This window comes from Protopterus annectens, chromosome 10.part0, assembly GCF_019279795.1.
Source record: "Protopterus annectens isolate FY-2018-M chromosome 10.part0, PAN1.0, whole genome shotgun sequence".
Classification (NCBI taxonomy): domain Eukaryota; kingdom Metazoa; phylum Chordata; order Ceratodontiformes; family Protopteridae; genus Protopterus; species Protopterus annectens.
The window spans coordinates 322825727-322851770 of NC_056744.1; positions in this window are offsets into that span (position 1 = coordinate 322825727).

A 26044-nucleotide genomic window follows, 5' to 3' on the forward strand; every position below is an offset into this window, starting at 1 on the left:
CTTTAGGCGTAGCATGTCCAACAGCTCTGGGTTTGACATAGCTTTATATGTTAGGCAGAGATCACCTCAGAGTAGGTGATATGCTATGGAGTAAAGCTGGAGTTTTTGGAGGTGGTCAGTGTAGGGCATTTGTTTGAGGCCAGTAATCCTCTTTGTGAGGTACTTATGTGGCCTTTCCATCTGCTGTAGATGACTTGTAAGGTACATTCCAAAAGGGGCGTTGTACTCTATAATGGGTCTAATGAGTGTCAAGTAAAGGGGAACAGTGACCTCTTTTTACCTGGTGAGAACCCTCTTATGATGAGGTGTGCCACATAGAAGGACTTCCTGACTACTGTGGCAATGTGACTATCAAAGGAGAGACTACTGTCCACCTGGGTCCCAAGGTCTCTTATCACACATTCGGTGTTAAGTAGATTGCTGCCTATGTGGTAGTTCATGGGTACAGAGTTTTTACCAAAGGGGATGACACTGCACTTTTTGGCATTGAGCTTGAGGCCATGGCTCTGACACCAGGCATCTGTCTCAGTGAGACCCTTCTGTAGGATGTCCACATCATTTGGGGACTTGACTATGGCTCCTAGTTTGCAGTCATCTGTGAACTTCATTAGCCAGAGGCCTTCTGTGTTAGCCTGTACTTCAAAGAAGTAGATACCAAACAGAAGAGGTCCCAGGATGGAACCCTGTGGTACTCCACTTGTCACTGCTTTGAGATCAGATTTGGAGTCTGCAACTTTTACAGTGTGGGTTCTGTCAGTGAGCCAGTTAGCAACCCATCTTGTGACATAGGTATTTATACCCAGTTTAATGAGTTTAGTTATAATTCCAGAATGGGAGATGGTGTCGAAAGCCTTGGGGAGGTCAAGATAGGTTGTGTGAACCACCTTACCCTCATCTACGGCTTTGGTGACTGCCTCAAAGAAGTTGATCAGGTTCAGGAGGCATGATCTGCCTTGCACAAACCTGGACTGGGTGGGATCCAGAGTTTGGAGGTGACCAATGTCTTTGTTTATGAGTTCCATGATGATATGGTCCATGATCTTGCAGACCAGGCTCATCAGGCTAATAGGTCAATAGTTCCCGGGTTCAGTGGTGGCTCCCCCTTTGTGGAGTGGGATAACTGTTGTTGTGTGCCATTCAGTGGGCACAAAGCCTGATGTGAGGCTATTATTGAACATGGTGCTTAAGTGGGGAGCCAGTTCATTCTGACGTTCATGTAAAACGCAGCCTGGGATGTTGTCCGGTCCAATGGATGCTATGTTTTTGGCTTTAGAGAGTGCAGCTTGTACCTGCGTAGTTGTGATTACAGGGACTCTGCATTTTTCCTGTATAGATATGGGCCCTTTAGGGGCTGAGAGGGGGGTAAAGTTAGCACTGAACCGATCTGACAGGACGTTGACAATATCAGTTTGTTCTGTAATTTTCTTGCCTTTCTGCTGTAACTCAGAGCAGATCTGGGTGTTGCCATCGAGATTCTTGACATAGCTATAGAATGCTTTGTGGTTGTCCTTGTAATTAGTGGCAATTTTGTTTTCATGGTTAGCTTTGGATGATCTTATAAGGGATCTCAGCTTCTTACTAAGGCTGACCAGGGAGCTCCTCCACTCATGGGATTTTACTCTCTTTTGCAACAGTTTCTTCCTTCTTTTGTACAGTTTGTTTATGGCAGGGGACCACCAGATAGGCTTCCTTTTTTTGGAGGATAGCATCTTGGTTCTGTTTGGGATAGCATGATCCATGCACTCGTGTAAGTGCTTATAGAGTTCATTTGTTTAGGATTCAGCAGTTATAACTGTATTGTCCATCTGCATGGGTGTCATGAAGTTCACCACTTCTGTCTTAAGAAGCATGAAGTTGGCTTTGGAGAAATTATTTACTGTGGTTTCCTTAATGGGGGGTGGGGGTGGGATGTGGATATTAAGGGTGATTAGCTTATAGTCGGATCGGACCAACGAGGAGTTGACTTCAGGTGTGGAACACCAGTCACTCATGTTGGTAATGACTAGGTCTAGGATATTGTTGCCCCTGGTGGGGGTGTGGATAAGTTGATCCAGGGCATTGGAGTTTATGAATTCCAGAAAGCATTGATCTAAGGAGTTGATACATGAGTAGTTTTCCCAGTTAATGGTGGGGTAGTTGAGACTGCCCATTATTAGAGTGTTTGGTTGAACCCTAATATTTTCCAGTACATCAAGAAAAGAGGAGTGGGAATCCTGGGGCATGGTGGGGGATCTGTAGCAGACTACAATTTGGATTGCAGTTTTGCCCAGAGTTAGTTGCACTTGGATAACCACGGATGCATTATGTTAAGCAACTAGCCTGGAGGTGTGGATATCCTTATGAATATGGACACACCTCCGCCTTTGGTGTTTCAGTCCAGGTTACATAGCCGAAAAATGTGGTATGAGTTATAGCCTGGTAGTGCAGGGGTGATCTCTGGAGCCTTGAACCAGGTCTCAGTCACTGCACAGATATCGATGTTCTCCATTTTAAGGAGTGCCTCGTGTCACTGCATTTTGAGATTTAGATTTCTAGCATTGGGTAGCATTGCCCTCAGTGTTTGCTTGCCTGTTCCTGTTATGGTGGTGAATTTGTTATTTGAACCTTGCCTAAAAAAGGCACTATAGGGGCATCAAGAGCCTTAGCCAGTTTCAGGAATCCCAGGGGTGACAGATGCAGGCCATCTATGGCAAAGCATTGTGGTCTGTTGACCATGTCATCCCAAGCAGACAGATACTGGATCCCCTTAGAATGACACCAGAAGCTTCTCCAATTGTTGAAGTCAATAATTTTTTCCTTGTACTGCGGTATTATTCTGGGTGATGGCAGAATGCTACTCAGGGCTAGGGTCATACCTGCCTGGGCTACAAGATCAGAGAGCTCTTCCATGTCTCTTTTCATGTAGTCCAGGGAGGTATGTCTCAGGTCATTCACACCAACATGGACAATGACAGAGTCATATTTGTACTTGTTGTGGAGTGACTTGAGTGCGTGGGTTATGTGGTGGATCCTGGCACCCGACAGGCAGCTGACAATAACCTTCTCCTTGTTTAGCCTGGTGAGTAGGACATCAGTGTGCCTGCCTATAGAGTCGCCTATGACTAGTGTGTTGTGTACGTTGTTTTGCGTTATTGGCTGTGGTTGAGTGGCACACTGAGTCTATGGGCTATGTGTCATTTGGGTTATGTTGGAGGATGGAGGTTGCTTGCTTTTCTGCTTTGGAGGTCTCTGTTGCTTAGACAGATTATTATTGAGAGCCTCCGTGAATGTTTTTGTGTTACTATGTGTGGATTTTGGTGATGTAGATTTAGTGAGACTATGTGATGAGTGTGGTATGGTGCAAATGTTTACCTTCTCCTCATGACTGTCAAGTTCAGTCTTGGTTGGAGAGAGCTTTACCTCCAGTTTGGCTAGATAAGTGCATCTCTCATAGGTTGCAGTGTTGGGTAGTAGGAGGACAGGGTTGTCTGTGTATATGAGGCAATTTCTACATTGCCTCAAGATGCCCAGATTCATCAGATAGACAGGAGAGAACACTGGGAGCTGACCCTTGGACATGCCTGAATAAAAAACTATTTTCCTCTAGATAAGTGAGGAAAGTGAGTACAAGAGCTGTTTTTCTCTAAGCAAGTGAGAAAAGTATGTACAAAAACTGTTTTCCTCTAGGTAATGAGGAAGATTGAGTGCTATAGTAATTAGTAGCTTATTTAGTGCTTACAAGTTCTGAGCAAGTGCTGAGCATGAATAAGCAAATTTAAGTGCTAAAACTAAGAATCTGTAACTGCACTAGACGAGTTACAGGACAGAAACAAGTGCAAATGCAGGCTTTCAAATCAGAAAGTTGAGAGAGATGGAATAGATTGCCCAAACGGCCAATAACTACGATTTCTGAGCCAGAACCACTCCTTATGTGGTAGACAGGTTACCTAGTGCTTACCACTCCCACTGATAAGCTAGAAGGCTTCCCTCCAACACAGAAAGGCTTGGGGGAGCTGAGAAGCTTACATACAGTCCTGGATACAGCAAATCTGTATCTGGAACGCGAGTTACAGGAAAGGTAGGAAACAGGCTTACAGTTTTTTTTTTTTTTTACAGAAAAGTAGCAAAAACAGTAGTAAAAACAATTCACATGCAGTGCAAGCTAGAACACTTGAGTATGTAGCAATATTAGACCAAACACAGTTTAAAAAATGCAATTAAATTAAAAAGGACTAAAAGCAAGTGCAGAAAGAGCTTATTGGGTAGAATGTGGTAAAGAGATCGGACTGGGGGAGTGTCCCAGATCAAATCTACAGTGGGGCGGGCAACTGCAAAAGCCACCAAATTTAAACTACAAACCAAAAATAGGGAGGGTGGTTGGAACAAAACAGTTTCAACAGAGATCTAAGCAACAACTAACAGTACCAACAATAAAAACAAAAAAATATACTCAGCTCTATATATTTGCAGATCAATCTCTCAGAACAGTGAGACAGCAGTTTTAACAGAGATCTAAGCAACAATTAACAGACTCTATAACCAAAAAATATATACTCAGCTCTGTATATTTGCAGATAGTCTGGAAGGCAGTCTTTCAGAACACAGGTTCCAGCAATTCGGGGATAAGGGAATATTCCCTTTTCCCCACTGTAGTGCGATCTTGGAGTGAGAATATAAAAGTAGGGGGGGTGGGGGGCACAAGGGGGCTTGACCCCCTGCATAAACATAATGACTGTTTTATTTTTTTATATTTTTATGGGGGTTTTTTTTGCTTGTTTCTATTTCATGAAAGTGCATTTTCAGTAGAAATGCACTTTCGCGAAAGTGTGCTCAGCCATTTACATTTTGAGTATTTGTGATTTTGAGCAATAGTCCTAGATCCTCATAGGTTCATAGGTTCATAGGTAGGTACTAGGGTATCGGCCCTGGGGCCTATATAAGCCTAGCCAAAAAGGTTCTCTGGCTTTCGCCACCCAAGAAAATTATTTTCCTGTGCCCCTGTCAAGCAGTGCCATAGAAGTGATCCCCGGGGTGAATTTTCTATTTCCCATCCAGTTGTCAAGACTTTTTTTAAAGAGGGCCAATGAGGAGCTTTGCTTGACATGAATGGGTAGTTTGTTCCAGAGTATGGGAAGTCTCTGGGACAGGAATCTATCCCTCCAGCATGTTCTGTTTATTGTGATGACAAGGTTTAGGTCTCTGGAGCGTGTGTTTCAGAGAGATTGGGATTTATTTAAGTGTAGCATGTCCAACAGCTCTGGGTTTGACATAGCTTTGTATGTTAGGCACAGATCACCTCTGAGGAGGTGATATGCGACAGAGGAGAGCTGGTGTTTTGTGAGTTGGTCTGCGTATGGCATCTGTTTGAGGCCAGTAATTCTCTTAGTGAGGTATTTCTGTGGCCTTTCCAATTGCTGTAGGTGTCTTGTGAGATACATGCCAAACAGGGCATTGTACTCTATAATGAGTCTGATGAGGGCTGAGTAGAGAGGAACAATGACCTCCTTTTTTCTAGAGGAGAACTCTTTTGTGATGAGGTGTGCCACGTTGAAGAATTTCCTGACTACTGTGGTGATGTGGTTATCAAAGGAGAGACTACTGTCCACCCGTGTCCCGAGGTCTCTTATCACACTTTCAGTGTTTAATGAGCTACCACCTATGTGATAGTTCATGGGTACTGAGTTTTTCCCAAATGGGATGACAATGCACTTTTTGGCATTGAGCTTCAGGCCATGGCTTTGACACCAAGCATCTGTCTCTGTGATGCCCTTTTGTAGAATATGTACATCATTAGGTGATTTTGTTATGGCTCCTAGTTTGCAGTCATCTTCAAACTTTGTTAGACAAAGATCTTCTGTGTTGGTCTGCACTTCAGAGAAGTAGATGCCAAACAGGAGAGGACCCAGGACCAAACCCTGTGGTACTACACTCATCACTGGTCTGAAGTCGGACTTGGAGTCTGCTACTTTTACTGTGTGGGTTCTGTCAGTGAGCCAGTTGGTCACCCATCTTGTGACATAGGGATTTATGCCCAGTTTAGTGAATTTATGTATAATTCCAGAGTGGGTGATGGTATCGAAAGCCTTGGGGAGGTCAAGATAGGCTGTGTGCAATACCTTGCCCTCGTCTACAGCTCTAGTGATTGCTTCAAAGAAGTCTCACAGGTTTAGTAGACATGATCTACCTTTTACAAACCCAAAATGACTGGGGTCCAGTATAGAAAAAGTGAAAGAAAATAAGAAATTATGGTTTAAAATATCATTATAGAAAATTATTGTGTAAACCCATGGAAGGACTTGATGGAAGAAAAAAATAAAAGCTATAAAACAAAGAAATAAATGGTGTGTAAAAACTGTGGAATGTCAAGATTTTGTGTGCAGATTACAAATTAATAGACTGCCAGTGAAGGGAAATACACCTTATTAAAAAAACAAATGAAAGGGTGTGTCATTTTGTGGTGAATTAGAAACTGTAGATCATGGTTTTCTGACATATAAAAGAGTAAAAAAAAACTATGGGAAAAATAATAGAGAAAAATATACTTTGAATGAATTACAGGATTATAAAGAGTTAAATGCTGATATAATTGAATATAGATTCTATGAGGGTGTTAGTAAGGAATATGTTAAAGATTTAGACAAGAAAGTGTTCTGTAGTATATGGACAATTTGGAATGAAAGACTGAAGTTAAACACAAAAGGCACACTGGGTACATTGTTAAATTGCTATGTGGCAACACTGAGTTTGTTGGGACCCCTCGTTTAGACCACGATAGGTACTCTAGGGCCTTGACTATACCATATACACTTGATTTCTATGACATCAGGAAAATAATCGAGACATTTTGGGAAATTTTTGTTATGGATGAGGAGAGTGTTGGGGTCCCTGGTGATAAACCAGTTGTGGTTTATAAAAAAGACACCTGCTTTAAGGGCCTTTTGGAAAAGAACTCGAGATCTTCAAAAAAATGGGGGTTGCTTTAAATGTGGTAGGTGTGCTTACTGCCCGTCCATTGTGGACAGAGGGGAGATCTTTATTAAGAACTACGGGTTTATTTACCCAAAGAAAAGGTATTACTGTTTTTCAAAAGGGGTAGTGTATGTTGCTTTGTGTGACTCATGTGATGGATTTTATGTGGGTAAAACTCTCAAGCACTGAGTTTATGAACATGGCTATGAAATTAGACAGAAAAAAAACAAAAATGCATTGTACAAGCATATAGAGATGTTCCCTTTGCACAAGTTTAAGTTTTGTGCCATTGATCATGCTGACCTAGGTTAAAGGGATGAACAGTTGGAAGAGTTTTTGGAACTTCTTGAATTAAAGTGGCAAATTAAACTTAATTTCAGTAAAACACTTGGGCTGAATGATAGGGTCAGTATCATGGCTCTAATGAAACTGAAGTCTTTGTATTTTTTATGAGTGATTACCAGCTAGCAATGAGTGGTTTTGTGTTGTGGTTCCTTTAAAATGTGTTTTACCTTGTCATGTCATTCATTGTTAACTTCCTGTGGGAAATGATGTAACTACTTTGTAGGGTGGGATGGGTTATTTAAGCAGTGTTTTGCACTTTGTATTTGTATTCTGATGAAGTCCGTGGAGTCTGACGGAAGCGTGTAATTGACTAAAGACGAGTTTTCCTTTTATCGGATCTGCGGTATTCTGGGCTGCCTACTTCATTATCTGTTTTTCTCCACTTGGATCCCTGTTTAACCAGAGCCTGCAAACTGGAAATGTTCCAGTGGATGGAGGACAGCAACAGTAATCCTTCTGCACAAAGGGGGACCATCAGGCAACCCTAGAAATTATAGACCCATAAGCTTGTCTAGCCTCATCGGCAACACCGTGGAAAGAATCATTGTGTACTTTATTAACAAGGACATAAGTAATCTCCAAACTCTGGACTCAACCCAGTTCAGATTCATTAACGGTATATCATGTCTATTAAACATTGTTGACTTCTTTGAGAAAGTCACCAAGGCCCGACAGTACATACCACCTATCGTGATCTAGCCACGGCATTTTACACAATCTTTCACTCAGGTATTATAGAGAAACTCTCCCAATTGGGAATTAACCCCTACATTACCAGATGGGTAGCTGACTGCCTCAACAACAGGACATATACTATCAAAGTGGGTGCCTTCACCTCTAACAAAAGACCAGTCACCAGTGAGATACCACAAGGTTCTGTGCTGGGCCCCTTATTTTTTGGAATTTATTTCTCAGAAGTCCAGGCAAACTTGGATGTTCTATAGCTGACAAAGTTCACTGATGACTGCAAACTGGGAGAAAACACTGAGTCCCATAATGATATTATACTGTAGACAGGATTAACGCAGACAAATGATCGGTTCCAAAGCTATGGATTAAAGCGAAATGCTCATTCAATACATCCTAACTATGCTGCATTTCCTCTACAACCCCATCTGTGAACCAGTCTTATAATTAGTTCACTATATATGAACCCAAGTAAACATGAATCTGTCTAGTCTGTAACTTAACCTGTCTATACTTAATACTGTTAGTAACTGTAAATTCATTTAAACTGATCTGCACTCAATTAACGTCTAATATGAACGCTATTAATATGTTGCTAACAAATGTTATCTGGAGCTTTTCTCCAAATTATTGCTGTATTACCTTTTTCTACTGTTATATTATGTATTATGTAAAGTGGAGCTTTTCTCCCCAGGCCTCCGCTGAAAAAGGGTTATCAGCTTAGTCGGACAAACCTGGTCAAGAAATGTAAAATAAATAAATAAATAAAATAATAAATAAATGCAAAAAATGCATTATTATTCCCTTTAGGAAAGCTGATACTCCTGCTAATAACATTGTAGAAAGCACCCCCCTTGTGTAGATCAGATAGTACGTGATCTGGGTGCTCAACATAACAGCACTCTGAACTTTGACCACCACGTATCCACAGTAGTAAGGAAATCCTTCTATGTGGCGCATCTTATAAGTAAAGGCATCACATCTAGATCTAAGGATGTTATAATTCCATTACACTCGGCCCTCATCAGACCAGTAATTGAGTACAGTGCTCCCTTTTGCATGTACCTCACTTGACACCTACAACAACTGGAGAGACAACAGAAATTTTTAACCAAGAAATTACAGGGTACACAAAACAAGTCTTACAAAGACTGAAAGTCCTGTCATTGTTTGCTGTCTTCTACAGGTTGCTAAGGGGTGACCTGTGCCTGGCTTAAAGGCATTCTCTGTCCTGGCCCTGATAAAAATGTTACACATAAAGGTCATTCATTCCGGGGATCTTAACCTAGCCTCTGACATGAACAAGTCATCCTGGGGAGACAGATATATCTCCCAGAGACTGCCACTTCTGTAGAACAAGCTTCCAGTTCACTTGAAACAGAGCCCTTCCCTGAGCCTCTTCAAACACAACCTAGATCAATGGATGGTTGACTGCAAATTCACTCCTGGGGTGTTGTCCATGTCCCTCCTAGACAGATGAAGTCAGTATTAACTACCTTAGACCCTTACCTCTGTGAACTTCACTGTCTTAACCACCGACAATCGGGGCAACTCGGGATGAATATGCCTAGGCTATAGGGCCATTAGTCTGCTATGAATGTTTGATCTTCCTGTTCAGTTTGTTAATAAAACAACCTTTAGCAAGCCAAGTGATTTCAAAACTAGATGGATATATACATTTCATGTGCTATAAAGCATATGATAGATTGAACATTTTGAATATGATCTTAATTGTTCATAGGATTCTTCAACAATTTGAGTTATAGCTTAAAAATCTAACTATTTCACAAAGGTATAGTCGTTTCTTCTTTTTCCAGAGTATTAACACAGATATTCATGTTCCACTTTTTTTCCAGGAAAATAATGTAACATTCCAGTTTTCAGACTATTTATTAATAAAAAACTCAAGGTTTGTTATGGAATTTTGCATTGTAAGCTAAAACTATTTACCATAACTTGTATTTATTCTTCTAATCACTGTTTCTAACGCTATCAGTTTGCTTCATTTAGAGCTCTTTGTATAAAATATTCTGGATTTTGATTATTTGTCTAATAAAGTTCACAGGAACGGCAGAACCTATCCCAGCAACCAATGGGCACAAGCCATTGAATTACTATACTATATTTGGCATGTGAAAGTTGTTGATGTAACATTGCATTTCAAGTTTTAATCAGCACTTGTGGCAATTTTCCATTTCACGGATGACTTGTATTGTGGTTGATTATATAATCCTCAAGGGATTACATAATTCAGTCCTTGGCCCACAGATACAACTACAAATGTTGCAGGTTTCCCAGTCAGACAACTGCCCACACTCTATGGTTTATTTCCTTTTTCTTTAACTCTTTGTTTTCTATTTTAGTAGCAAGGCATCAGTCTTTAAAATAAACTTCTGGTTCAGGGAAAACATTTTATGGTTTTCTTTAAGACATCTGCAACAACTTAATATGGTTCATTGGCTTTAGTGTAAGAAGCCATTACAGCACAGTAACAGAGATAAACAAGAACGTGTGTTATGAGCACTTTACTCTCTTATATTGGCAGTATATATCCTTTGTTCTTTATCATTGAATAAATGCACCTATAAATTGTCTGTTTAGCGTACGTCTGATATGTGTGTGCTTCTGAGTATGTTCTTTATAATTGATACTTTGTAGTAAATATGTTTATTTATTTATTTATTTTTTGGTACCAGGTTATTGTTCTATAAATGAGCTCTACAGTGACAAGATTTCTTAATGGATGCAAGTCTCTCAGCCAGTACTACACAACCTTCTGGTATTTAATCCCTGCATTTGCGCAGGTTTCTGCTTGTTTGAATGGAGCTGAAATGATGTGGGCTTCAAGCAACAATTCTGAGCTGAGATACTAGACAACTAGAAGCTTCTGAGCTTCCCAAAAGCCATAAGTTGCCTGTTTTTTTCTGGATTATACTATTCACTGCACTTTTTATTGTGTTCTGCTTATTTAGTACTGTATTTTAATACTGTAAACTAAACTGCACTGTTTGTACTGCATTTGTCTGCATTACTGTGCTGTTAAATCCTATTTTCTTGCTGTTTTCACTGTTTGCAAAGCTTTTCTTCTGTTTTCACTGATTACAGAGCAATTGTTATTAATGTTTCTGTTTGCAAAGCATCTGTTCTGTTTGTTCTGTTTTCCTGTCAAGCAGTGTTTTAAATAACTGATTTGTTTGCTGTTTAAAACATTTTTAGTGTCTCACTGCTGTTTTTCTGCTATTTAAAACATTCTTTAGTGTTCCTGCCTAAATTATTGTAGCTAGAAGCTGTAGCATAGTCCAGATACAGGTTTGCTGCATCTGGGTCTGTTTGTATTGGCTGTTGTATTTTTAGTACTTTTTCCAAGCCATCTTTGATTGGAAGGGGTCCTTCTGCACCCTTGTGAGAGAAGCATGCTGATTAGAACCTGTCTGGAGTAAGCACTCTCATTGGTTATTTTGATTTTTTTTTCTTTATGTTTTTAGCTTCTGGTATTTAAGCTCCGTACTTGAGCGGGTTTCTGGTTGTTTGTACATAACACACTGCATTGCAATTTTGCACCATGTCCGGACAGATAATTTTGATAAGTTTTCCCTTAGATACAGCTGTAGTACGTTAGTGCAGTCCTCATCTTTAGTACATCTCTGGTCTAAGAAGTATTGCTATGGAGCTGTGACCTATTAAACCACCAGCTAAAAACCTCATCAGAAATACCCATCTACAGAGCACCTCCTAGATCAGTCCTGAAAGCACCCCCTTTGTGATAACAATTCTTCAAATCTAGCATTATGGACAGTTGGACTACCCCTGTTTCTCCTGCCAGCCTTGTTGACTTGGGTCTCCTTAGACAGTGCAGCAATTGCATCATGTACACTGACAACCCTCTACTCATAACTTCTAGTACAGAGTGCAAGAGATGTAGCTACACCAAGAATCGTGAATCCCTGCTCTCCAGCACTCAAAACAGTAACACTGAAGAGGTTGTCAACTTACCCACTACTGTATTTCCACTACTCATACACATAGTATACATCCAACACATAAATCAACATATGCAGAGGTTCTCTCAAAAACTTACTGAAACACCAGAGACCTCCAAAACATAAGACTGCTACAACTAGCACAATTCCCACAACACCCAAGACTCATAGCAACAGCAGTGTCTCACCTCTGAGCCCTCAAAGTGTAACATTCATAAACCAAATTTTCTTGTCATTGGAGACTCCACAGTGAGACACACGGATGTCTCACTCACCAGGTTAGATAAGGAGAAAGTCACGGTCAGCTACCTGTCTGGTGCCAGGATTCATCAGAGAAAGTCATGTTCAGCTACCTGCCTGGTGCCAGGATTCATCAGAGAAAGTCACGGTCAGCTACCTGTCTGGTGCCAGGATTCATCAGATCATGCATCCACTCAGGTCTCTCAACCACAACTTCCATTATGGCTCTGTCATAGTTTATGTTGGAGTGAATGATCTGAGCTGCACCTCACTGGATGAAGACAGACATGGTTGAGCTCTCCGGGTATGAGTCCCAGGCAGGTATGTCCCTAGCCCTGAGCAGCATATTACCCTCATCTAGAATGATGCCACAGTATAAACAAAAATGTATTGATTTCAGCAGTTGGCTTAGTTTTTGGTGTTATTCAAAGGGGATCCAGTTTCTGTTAGCTTAGGATGACATGATAGACTAAACTCGCTGCTTTGCCAGAGACTCTTTGTACCTTGCACCACTAGGCTTTCAGCTGCCGGCAAAAGTTCTTGCTTCCCCCATAGTGCCTTTTAAAGGCAAGGTCTCAAAAGCAAAATTGCTCTTGTGGAAATTGCTAATCATAACAAAATAAAGGTTATGTTGCTAAACACTAGGAGCTTAAACCAAACACTGCACATCCTGGAAGCACTTCTATCACTGACGGATGTCGATGTCTGTGCAGTCAAAGAAACCTGGTTCAAGACCTGAGAGAGTACCCTGGCCTTGCAAGGCTACAATGCATTCTGCACATTCAGACTCCAAAATGAACATCTGAGAACCAAAGGAGGCGGCGTTTTGATCTATATTAAAGATAAATTCACCTCCTGACTAGTTAGACAGGGCAACTACATGAGGTTACTCCAAGTTAAGATTACTGTGGGTAAGACCCCCATTCAAGTTATAGCTAGTTATAGATCCCCCTCCATGAATTATGATGTGGACAAGGCCTACTTGGCCAAACTGGAGTCAATTCAAATATTGCCACTCTGGTCATGGAGGATTTCAATTATCCCACCATGAACTGTGAAACCTACTCTAGCCCTAACTTACTAGTGTAAAAGTTCCTTACCTTTGTTAACTCAAATGCCCTGGAATAAAGTGTTCAAACCCCAGCTAGAGAAACAAACATGCTAGATCTGGTCCTTACTAATATGACACGCAGATGCACCACTGCTACTGTCAGACCCTCATTAGTTATATCTGACCACAAATCAGTTGCCTTCAAACTGGCACTAACACCAGAACTCACAAAGCATGATGTTAGACTAAAAAACTTCACCAAGGCAAACTATACCCTCCTAGGGGAAGGTATAAAAGCATTCCAAACCCCAATCCCAGCTGGAAGTGGTAACTACACCAAAGCTTACACTAAATCCCTATACAATCACTTGTGTAAGTGTATAGACTAGGCTGTTCCAGACAGAATCAAAGCCAGAGCCTGAAGTAAAAACAAGCTGCCCTGTTGGACATCCAGCATCAACAAACTTTACAACAAACACAAAAAGTTGGTGTCTAAGAAAACTAAGGCAAGGCCCCAACAATGGAAAAGCACCATCCTCAGCCTCAACAGGCAAATAAGACAATATGTCAAAACCTCTAAGGGTAACTTTAAGAAAAACTTAGTAATCACAGCCAAGGATAATCATAAGGCCTTTTACAGTTATGTATGCAGCCTAAAAGACAGGACTCAAACATGTACAAAACTAGTGACTAATGGTATCACACACACTGATCCTGCAAAGATAGCAAAGCTGCTGGTGGACAGATTTGGTGAAAATTTCACTCCCTTATCCCCTCCAAACTTATCACAAACCTTGCCCACAACTTCCCTCCCACCCTACATATCTGAAGAGCAGGTCAGTAAAGCCTTGTCTAAGGCAAAAAATGCAACATCTATGGGACCAGATGACATCCCAGGCTGTCTTCTAAACAAACTAAAACATGAACTAGCATAACCGGTAAGTACCCTATTCAATCACAGCCTAACCACAGGCTTTGTTCCTGCGGAATGGAGAACAGCAGCAGTTATTCCCCTCCACAAATGTGGCCTAGCAACAGACCTGGGGAATTATAGACCCATAAGCCTGACCAGCCTCATCTGTAAGGCCATGGAACAACCATCATGAACCTCATAAAGAAAGACATAGGCGACCTCAAAACCTTGGAATTGACCTAGTTCAGCTTCGTCAAGTGCAGATCCTACCTGTTAAACCTGGTGGATTTCTTTGAAAATGTGACCAGAGCTATTGACAAGAGCAAATATGTGCACACTGCAAACCTTGACTTGGCCAAGGCCTTTGACACAATCCCACACTCAGGCATTATCAATAAACTTGCCAAACTGAATGTAAATCCCTTTGGTATAAGATGGGTTGCCAACTGTCTCACAAACTGGTCACACACTATCAGAGTGGATGACTCCACATCAGCTAGCAGACTTGTCATCAGTGGGATGTCGCAAGGGTCACTGCTGGGCCACCTGCTTTTGGTATATACTTCTCAGAAGTTCAGGCCAGAACTAAGGGGCTGTGGATGACCAAATCTGTGGATGGCTGCAAACATTGTACAATTATCACATCCTCAAATGATTTCAGTATGCTTCAGCAGAAGTTGACAACAGACCTTCGGTAAAAACAATGTCCCTTCACACTATCGAATTAACGACAATACCCTATGTACCTCTGAAGTCGTAAAGTATCTGGGATCACAAGTAGACTGCGACCATAACTTTGACCTCCATGTGTCTAGTGTAGTAAGGAAGGCTTTCTTTGTTGCACACTTGATTAGCAAAGGCATTGCCTCTAGAACAGAATGTTATAACCCTTCTATACTTGTCAGTAATTAGGCCCATAAATGAGTATAACACCCCTTTTGGCCTGTACCGCACAAAGCACTTGCAGCATTTAGAGAGACCTCAGAGATTTTTAACAAAGAAGATCAAGAGACTCCAGCATGTGCCTTAAAAAGACTCACTAAAGTCTCTGTCACTATACTCAGCATCATATAGACTTCTTAGGGGAAACTTATGATTGGCTTACAGAACAATCTCCAACCCAGAGCTAATGAATTTGCTGCACATTAGTAAACCAAATGGGACTAGACCTACCCATTCCAGGGGCCTAAATAGGGCCTGCAACTTGAACAGGATGTGCTGGATGGACTGACTTTTCTCCCAAGAACTGCAGCATCTTTGGAATAGACTGCCAATTCATGTGAAGCAAAGCACCTTTATGACACTGTTCAAAAGGAACATGGACAAGTGGATGGGGCACCACAAATTCTTACCAGATATAGCACCCACAACCCTCCTGAGCATGAGCAGTCATTACTAAATACAGCCCTGGGTATTGACTAGGGTATAATTACATTGGTATGAAATGGCTAGACTTGAAGTGATTTTCGGGTCGATAGTCTAGTAACCTCCTATGATCCTATGACAACTACTCAGCCTTGATATGTAAACCTGATTGCTCTATTCCTTGGAAGGGCTGCATAGTCTGCAGCATGGTTGCACACTGTTGAGAACCATGTTTGATAAATCCAATTATTTGTACTTTTTAGTTTTGTAAGAAATATTGCACTAAGAGGTGATATCACCCTGCACATTTATTCCCTGATGGCTAAAGTAAGTTTCTTGTAGTATGTAACTAGATTCAGCAGACACTTGTGCATATCTGCTGCTGAGAATACTTGCATATAGTAGCCCTATGCATCTTATGTAGACTTCTGTGCTTGCTGTACACATACTGTATCGATTTCTACACTTGCTGTATGCATACTATGTTGATTTCTGCGCTTGCTGTACACATACTATGTTGATTTCTACACTTGCTGTATGCATACTATGTTGATTTCTGCGTTTGCTGTACACATACTATGTCGATTTCTGCACTTGCTGTACACATATTATGTCAATTTCTGCACTTGCTGTACACATACTATGTCGATTTCTACACTTGCTGTACACATACTATGTCGATTTCTGCACTTGCTGTATGCATACTATGTCAATTTCTGCGTTTGCTGAACACATACTATGTCAATTTATGCACTTGCTGTATGCATACTATGTCGATTTCTGTGCTTGCTGTACACATACTATGTCGATTTCTGTGCTTGCTGTACACATACTATGTCGATTTCTGCACTTGCTGTATGCATACTGTGTTGATTTCTGCACTTGCTGTATGCATACTATGTCAATTTCTGTGCTTGCTGTATACATACTATGTCGATTTCTGCGCTTGCTGTACACATACTATGTCGATTTCTGTGCTTGCTGTACATATACTATGTCGATTTCTGTGCTTGCTGTATGCATACTATGTCGATTTCTGCGCTTGCTGTACACATATTATGTCGATGTCTGCCTTGCTGTACACATACTATGTGCTGTCTCATTTCACTTATTTGTCTACTTTTGGGGCATCTAATCCAAATTGCTAGTTATCACTGTGAACTATAAATTGTAATCTGCCCAATACCGTTACTTGTCTACCGTTGTATCATGAGATCAGACGACTGGTTGTTGCTTTTGATATCCGTAGATTTTTGTTGCTCTTGCTGTTGCCTTTTACTGGTTTTCATTTTCACTATTTGCTGATGATCAGACTGTAACGGAGCCTGATTGCTACTTGTCGTGTTACTTCACAAATTGTCCGGATGCTGTACTTTAACTGCTGCTACACAGTGAATCTGGTTACATCCTTCTGTTTCGTTTGCTACTCTGGTGGTACCGACTCACTGTTCCACTTTTTACACTTTTGTCTTTACTGTACTACTCTCTTACTTCACTCAAATCTTCACTCCTCTCCTAAATAATATATAAAATGTTTCTTACAATAAATGTCATGACTGTACTCCTTACACACCAGACACTACAAGCCATGATGCCCGAGTTTCCCATGCCATCTATAGTGTCTAGATAGCATTAAGTGTCTTCAGGGAATGAAATATTTGGATCATGCTTACTGAAAACATTTGTTTCTTCCACTGGATGAATCTACATATGAGAGGTGCAAGGTGCAAGTATTTAGTAGCCTTGGAAGCCAGACAGTCATTGCATTTATTTACAGCACCAGCCAGGTTGTCAGTACTGATATTGAAACAGTCATGCCCACCTTGTCCTAAACCAATAAATAAGTCACCTTATGCTGACATACCTAAGAAATCCCACCCAAACTACAATGACCTTCAGGATATAGGTTGTAAGTCCAGGATTCTGAGCATCACAATGTCAAGCTAACAGCATCCGTAAACATAACACACGCACACACACACACACACACACACACACACACACAAAAGAAGGTCAGTTTGTGGCAAGCCAATGGCCTTAAAGCAGTAAACCTAAGCCAACATATCTGGTAACATCTTAGTCATAAGTGATTCCATATTGAGTCACACAGATCTGTAGTGGTTATTATCATACTTAAAGCAGACATATTTAAATATCTTCCATGATTTGCATGTGAATTGCAAAAAACAGCATAGTTTGCTGTGTGGTAATAGAAACAGTATTTAGTCAGGTAGTAGATGACAGTTTGAGTGGCTGAGACTGGAAAAGATAATGAAAAAAAATAAAGGGGAGAGAATAGGGAAATGTAGGTGAGCAAGAGTTGAGAGCAATCAGTGAATATTTGGGAGACAGAGATAAGGAGTGGAGATGAACTAGAGAAATGGTGATGTACATAAGTGAGAGAGGAAGTGAGTGGGTGTAAGTGCTAAAAGAGAAAGATAGCTGATGAGGATTCATGGAAACCGACGGACATATGTGCAGAATAATTATGGAGATGAAGATTCATGGAAACAGACGGACATATGTGCAGAATAATTATGGAGATGAGGATTCATGGAAACAGACAGACATATGTGCAGAATAATTATGGAGATGAGGATTCATGGAAACCGATGGACATATGTGCAGAATAATTATGGAGATGAAGATTCATGGAAACAGACGGACATATGTGCAGAATAATTATGGAGATGAGGATTCATGGAAACAGACAGACATATGTGCAGAATAATTATGGAGATGAGGATTCATGGAAACCGACGGACATATGTGCAGAATAATTATGGAGATGAAGATTAATGGAAACAGACAGACATATGTGCAGAATAATTATGGAGATGAGGATTCATGGAAACCGACGGACATATGTGCAGAATAATTATGGAGATGAGGATTCATGGAAAGCGACGGACATATGTGCAGAATAATTATGGAGATGAGGATTCATGGAAACAGATGGACATATGTGCAGAATAATTATGCTGATGAGGATTCATGGAAACAGACGGACATATGTGCAGAATAATTATGGAGATGAGGATTCATGGAAACAGAGGGACATATGTGCAGAATAATTTTGGAGGATTATTACATGGGCAGAGCCAGGGACTGAGTAGATGAGATTTTAGATGCTGTTATTCCAGTTTTAGAATATAGGGAATGGAACTCCAAGTTTTTAGACGTGTGATTTGAAAAAGGTTATCTTCAGCTGCATATTTGGATTTTGGGCAAGTTGGAGCAGCTTATTAGTAGATCAGAGGGGTTTATTGGGTTTGTAATGTTGGATAAGGGTAGAGAGAGACAGAGACAGCGATGGTCAGTTGTTAGGCTTATAGATAAGATTCTGAATAGTAGCTCATTAGGAGTAAGTCAGGTAGTGAGGTAGCTCAAACCACTTCAGTTCCTTTGGCGTTAGTTATTGGTAGGATCTGTGTGGATGGTTAGCTGCAAACTTTGCTACTTTGTCATAGCACTGTGCATGCTTAGTTTGTTGGGTGAGATGTAAGTTACAGAAAACTGGGGTACAGTAGAGGAGTGTTGGAAGACGTAGTGTGGATGCTAGGTGTTTTCTGGTTTGGTGAGTGAGGAAATAGGTAACCCAATTTTTGATTTGTTTTCTTTATTATATGCTGGATACGATAGTCAAATTTAAGAGTAATATCAGTGTAGATGCCAAGCATTTTGATATGAGTGACAGTTTCAATTCTAGTATTGTGTGAGGAGCTGACATTGAAGGAGAATTTCTGTGCTGAGAGGTATTTTGGGGTGAATAAGATACTTCTTTACTCTTGTGGGGGTTTAAGAGAAGGAAGAGGGTAGAATTGTCTGCATACTGGACTATTTTGGCTGATTTAGAGGCCTGTGAGACCCCTTGGGGAAAACCTGTAGAGACTAAGAGTAAAGGAGATAACTCTCTGTGGCGTTTTATAGTTTCGATTCTGTTTGCAAGATACCTGTGGAACCAGGTAATGAAGGCTTCAGCAAGACTAAGGGCAGGATTCATGAAGCCTCTGTGTAAGAGTTACAAGGCTTACACGGAGGCTGCAGTTAAATGGTGTGACATCAGCATGTCATGCATATGCATGAGGGCATGCTGAATCACACCTAAGGCTAACACGGTCTGTGGAAGACAGTAGGGGGCGTGTCCATAGGGCGAGCCCTGCAAACGGACACGCCCCCAGAAGAGTAAAAGTCCCGAAAGTAAACCCCCACGACAGAGTCCGTGTAAATGTGAATAAACACAACACAACACATGCCCTCAGACTATGAACATAAAATGTAGAAATGAACATCTTATATATATTTTTTTAAATTGTAAAGATGTTTGCCCGTGAGTGTGCTTGTTTGCGCAGGCATGCCCGTCGCTTAGCCACAGTTAGCAGTCAGTGGAAAAGCATATAAGAACTAAATATGCAAAGTAAGCCAAGAAGCAATAGTGTAGTGGTAGAGACGTCGGCTGAGGAGCAGGCAGTCATGGTTCGAGCCCCCCACAACATCAATTTTTATTTTTAGTGAAATAAGCACGGAACAAGTCCCTGACATATATACACATATAAAATTATATTTTATGTAAAATGTAATGAAATGGGCCATGTATTTTGAAGAAATGTGAGATAATAAAAAAAAAAATATGTCAGATGTGCCTATAGCTGAGCTACAGTCTAATAAGTTGAGTACATCTGCCTGTAGGTGAGCAGTGTTTTAACAGGTTTAAAATGAGTGCCCGTAGGTGAGCAGTGGTTTAACAGGTGTAAAATGAGTGCCCGGGGTTGAGCAGCATTTTAACATGCTGAAACTGTGTGCCCATAGCTGAGCTGAGCGTAATATGCGTGCTGACAGCCAAATGACGGGTAAACCAGCATAACCCGTTTGCACGGAGCTGTGAGCCGCGCCAACAAGCTAACAGACGGGCAATGTTGAGCAAGCTGTATCAAAACTGCCTTTACACAGACACACCTTCTAGCCTGTGTAGACAGACATAAAATATAAAAAGCAATGGCCAGGATACCATGCACCATAGTCAATGTACTGAACCACTAAGCCATGACAGTTGCACTTAGAAATGCAGTAATAGCATATATATAGGAATGAACAGAAAGAGGAGCATGACAAAGCAGGTTTTGTGAAGCTGATACAATTCCAAAATGGCCAATCACAGATAAGTGCGGGAAAAATGGCATATATAAGCCCCATAGTCGGGAATACACAGCATTACCGATTGTAGAACTGACTTGCAGCCAGGATGTCAGGTGTAGATGAGGGTAGTTGCTTCCGAGCACAGAGGTGGGGTGTTGAGGAGTCCAAATATATGGTTTGGCTCCTCATCCATAATCATGAGGCCCAACTCATGCAGGGCCAGGTCCTGTGGGGAGCATATAGGGCTGAGGCGTGGGACCGGTTAGCTCATGATTTCACCAGTGCCACAGGAATACCAAGGACTGGTGAGCAAGTCCCTCACCACCATGTGGACCTGAAGAGACGGAAGCAGGACCAACTGAACCGTTGAATCCAAGAGGCCCGGCAAATGCCCAAAGCCCCATTACTGAGTAAGTTACATGTAATTATTTATGTAAGAAATTAACCTAGCTGATATTATGGAGATGTGTATTTCAATATTACTTTATTTATATTACAGCTGCAGGTGTCTGTTCTGCGAACCATCAAGCCTATGGCGATAGGCTGACATGGATGCGCCACCAGGCAGGTCAGTAATTATCTCCCTGTAACTGTAAATAAATATATAAGTATGACAGTTAGCAAAAGAGTGCAGTGTAGTCACTAATTAATAAAATGTGCAAGTAACAGTGTAAGAGGGTTTGCAAGTATTGCTTGATTACAAAAGTGTGATGCAGCCTGTAATCCAAACGTAAAAATGAAACAAGTCTGAAATAAAGATGTCCCACCTGTAATATAATAGTACATAACCTGCAGCAGGCTGAAAAGTGCAGCTGCAGAAGCTGAGTAAAACACGTGTGAAATATATCCCTGTTGAAATACAGAAACATGACAGAAGTGAGACTGTTGGAAAGGATTGTTATAACTACAGGTAAAACATGTCAATAAAGCCTAGAATTAAGTACCATCCTGAATTGTAAAAATAAAACAAGTGAGAGAGTGTGAGAAAGAGGTATGAATCCACCAATAAAGTAGTAATAACTCCTGAATAAAGTATACTGCAGTCAGTACAGAATGAAATGAATGTGACAGGCAGAACCAAACAGTAACATGTGTTGAAAACAGTACCGCAGCTGGAATGTGTGTCCCAAAATCTGGATATGTTGCTCTCAGTCTGCAATATGCAGATAGTATGGTTGTCTGAAATACCAAACATCCACAGTTGTCTATAGCTATATAAAGCAAATGTAGCAGGATGATGTAGCTGAACAGAGCCAGATATGAATGTGTATGAATAAAAATGAAAATGTATATTGATGTAGCAGTAACAGTCCTATCACCAACTTGAAGTAGTTATCACATAGGAAACTGTAGGTAGAACTGTAGTGTGTATATATGTGCAGCTATTAGAAATGTACAGCATATGTATTGGTATTTGAAGGTGTTAATTAAATTTTCTTCACCCTACCCTATAACCACATATAATCCATTCCACGTGAAATTGGTATGTGCAATCACAATTAACACCCCTGGACATTTGTCCTGTTGGGTCATACATATTTGCATGTACGTTGATGCATCTGCCCTGTTCATACATCCAAACCTGATGGCCTGTTGCCACCAATCAATCCTGCATGTTGTTGGATTGTGTATTGCTGTTCAAATTATGCATGTGTTATGCTCGCTGTTCAATGGTGTGAATATCTGGGTGTTTGGTTAATGGGAATACTAATGCATGCTGTTACAACTAATTGTGAATGGTATTGTACGTTACTAACCCAAACTGTCATAACATAATGCAAAACATAGGACGACAGGGAAGGCGGGTTCTAGTGGACTCACCTCTCCCTCCTCAGCTGGCGAGTGCACCTGGCAGTAGTGCCCAGGCCGGACCCTCCTCCGGTGGCCCTGTTCCACCTGCGGGTGGAAGCGCTGCAGGGGATGGGGCTCATCCTCCATCTGCAAGTGTGGCCGGAGGAGAACAGCCACTCATCCTCTGTAATGTCCGGACTGTGGTGCGTAGGGAGATCCGGGACGCTGTTCTTGGGCCCCTACGCCAGCTTGAGACACGGGTGGCACAACTCACAGGCGTGCCTGCTGCCCAGCCTACACAGCCCCCAGCACAGCCCCATCCTGGGCAGTGAAGGCACAGTGGCAACTGCCCATGGGTGGGGATCTCAGTTCCACTGTTGCCATCTGTGGGCTAATGGACTCGAGATATCCAAACATCCGTCCCCGTCAATAACCCCCCCCCACATGTGTCATACACCGCCCCTGTATGCGTCTTGTTTGTCTTGTCTGTTAACCTACCCAACCTACCCCCCAGCTATACCGACTTCCTGTACCTGACATACCACTCTCACCTGAAAAAAAAAAAAAAAGGGCACTCTGTACCAACAAAAAAATTACGCCCCATACATAGCTGCCCATTTTGCAGACTTGTCTGCTGGACATGGAAACTGTCAATTACAATTGGCTGTACAACAAATATTATTGTTGTCCTTACACCTCTCTCTCAGGGGTGGAAGGTTTCAAATGTCACACCAAATTACAAACATATGCACAGCTGTTGCTGATGAAGAAATGGGCAGCTATGGACCTTACCTACATCCCTCCTGCAAAACCCGAGCTTGTTTCCCCACTGTCCTACCCTCTTTGAGACCCCTTTTTCCCCACTTTCCTGTCTCCCCATTTTCATTTCTTTCAAAGAAATTAGCATGGGTGTGCGCAAGAGTAAGCACTTTTAAGCAGTTGTAAGCGGGTATGCGCGGAGCTAAATGCCAGTGCGCATGTGTGAGCTCCATGCAAACCAGCGCTAACCCGCTTACAACTGCTTAAAAGTGCCTTAGTCACTCTGAATGACAAGGCCTGTAGTCTGCTCAAAAGAAAAATAAAATCCCACTGTCAGTCCCGAACCCAGGACCTTGGAAACAGTAGTCTGCATGACTTACCACTAAGCCATGACTGCTATATAAGAACATTGTGCTACAATAAATATATCATGCAATAGTAGGAATGAATGGAAAGATGCAATAGTAGGAATGAATGGAAAGGGAATATAGGATGTGTAGTACACAAAGCATGTCATGTATATTTACTGTCAAATGTAGTGGATTTCTATAATAGTAGTGTGTGAACAGAAACAGCCATGCTAGTTGGTAGCTAGTAGGTAATAATGTCACTGTAGCACCTTGCAAGCCACACACATACTCACAGCAGGATAATCACTGCCCATACCCCACAACCTCTTACAGCAAGACATCTGGACTAAGTAATAACAAATGTGGAGCAAAGGCCCAAAAACAGGGACACATTTCAAATATTGCTCCTACAAACGTAGACAGTTGAGAGAGTAACAGGTTTTGCATTATGTTGGATGTTTGGAAGGGTACGAAGTCTGTAACTGAAATGTGTGTCACCATAGTCTGACTTGAGCCCTGAGTGATTTGCCAGGAAAAGCTGTTTTATGAGATATGGACCAAAATATGAGGCAAAAATGTGGACATCCTGCAAATATCTGTACACTTCAGAGGTCTGACACTGCCATATTTGAATAGTTAAGAGCCTAGATATAGCAACAGTGACTGAGTTACAGGGATGCCCCACAGACTCCCTGTGAAATGTACAAACAGTAGGCAGAAAGGTGTTACAACACATGCAATGGTAACTATGAAGTACTGAAAGTATGCACCACTTGCACGGCAGAAATAGTGTAGTAATACATATGCTCATGCTATCCCACAGTCACAACTGCAGAATACCAGACAATTTAATGGGTGTACCCCACTGATATGTACCATTCCATGAGGCAGATAAAAGATGCACCTGAGAGTCTCTGGGGCCTGCTCAGCAGCATACTCAAATACCCTAATAGATGTCAAGGCCCACACCATGGCCAGACCACACTGCATGCAGTAACACCCTAGCAGATATAGCAAGCATTCCAAGGTGTGAATGTACATGGAAAATAGGAAAGCCACAGCAACACACTACAGTCAAGACACCTAGCAGGCATACAAGTAGTGAATGTAAAGGGCAAATATTGAAGCCATAGCAACAAAGTGCAAGAGCCACTGCTATATACCAGTTACACAAGCACACACACCAACATTAACAGTAGTAGTAGTCTTAGGTGTCAGTGTACATACACACTTAGTACAGGAAACTGGAGAAATGAATGGAGAAATATTAATCTACAACACAGCCGAAATATGAGAGAGATACTAACCATTACACTCACAGAACAGTGTCCACAGCATACCAGCATGGTCCCTGCCCTTAAACTGAAAGGGCTATGCCTATCTCACATACCTTTTTATAGCACTGTCCTGAAATCACAGTGAGAACTGCAATCAGTACACAACTGGCTGCATGCAATTAGCAAATGCTGGCTAACAATTGGTGCAGAGGCCATCACATGGACATATGCAGATACCTACAAAAGCATGCTGTACTCCCAGTCCACACATGCAATACTTTCATTGCACCCTCTGGAGGTAGGGAGAGAGAGAGAGAGAGAGAGAGAGAGAGATACACAAACAAAAACACTTAACAAAACCTACTACAAAGCTGACATCTGTCAAATGGAGCAGCAGCAGGACACCAATACAAAAGGCAACGCAAGCAGCTGTGACAAACACAGGTAATATAAAGTAATACTTTAAAAGTCTACATACTGTGAACCCTCCATATGTGTCATTGGTCTGTATCTATATGTATATGAAGATGTGCATAGGGCAGGGGACATACAGCAACTATCAGTGAAGGCTGTACATACATATGTATATGAAGGCATCTATGTGCACATATCAATGTAGGTTGAATGTAGGTTGTAGTGCAATGTACAAAGTAGGTTTCACAGTTATGTATGTTTAGCAGTATGTTAGTGTGTGTATACAGTTTTGTAAACAAACATGTTGATATACCTATCTATCATATGGATACGTATGTATGTCAATATATGTATGTATGTATATATATATATATATATATATATATATATATATATATATATATATATATATATATATATAATATGCATATATGTATACATAGATAGAGATGGATGTAGGAATACATAGACAGATGTAGATAGATAGAATATGTACAAACATATATATGTAATACACACATACAGATATAGATATATGTAGATACATATACATAGACAGACAGATCTGACTATCTACAGATATGACTGTATATGACTATCTCACACTCCCCCGTCCCACCCCCTCTGTCACTCTCACCCCATCTCTGTCACACCCCCCTCCATATCTATAGCAATATATGTACATCGATATATATATATATATATATATATATATATATATATATATATATATATATATATATATAGGTTCATAGGTTCATAGGTTCATACTAGGCTATCTGCCCGAG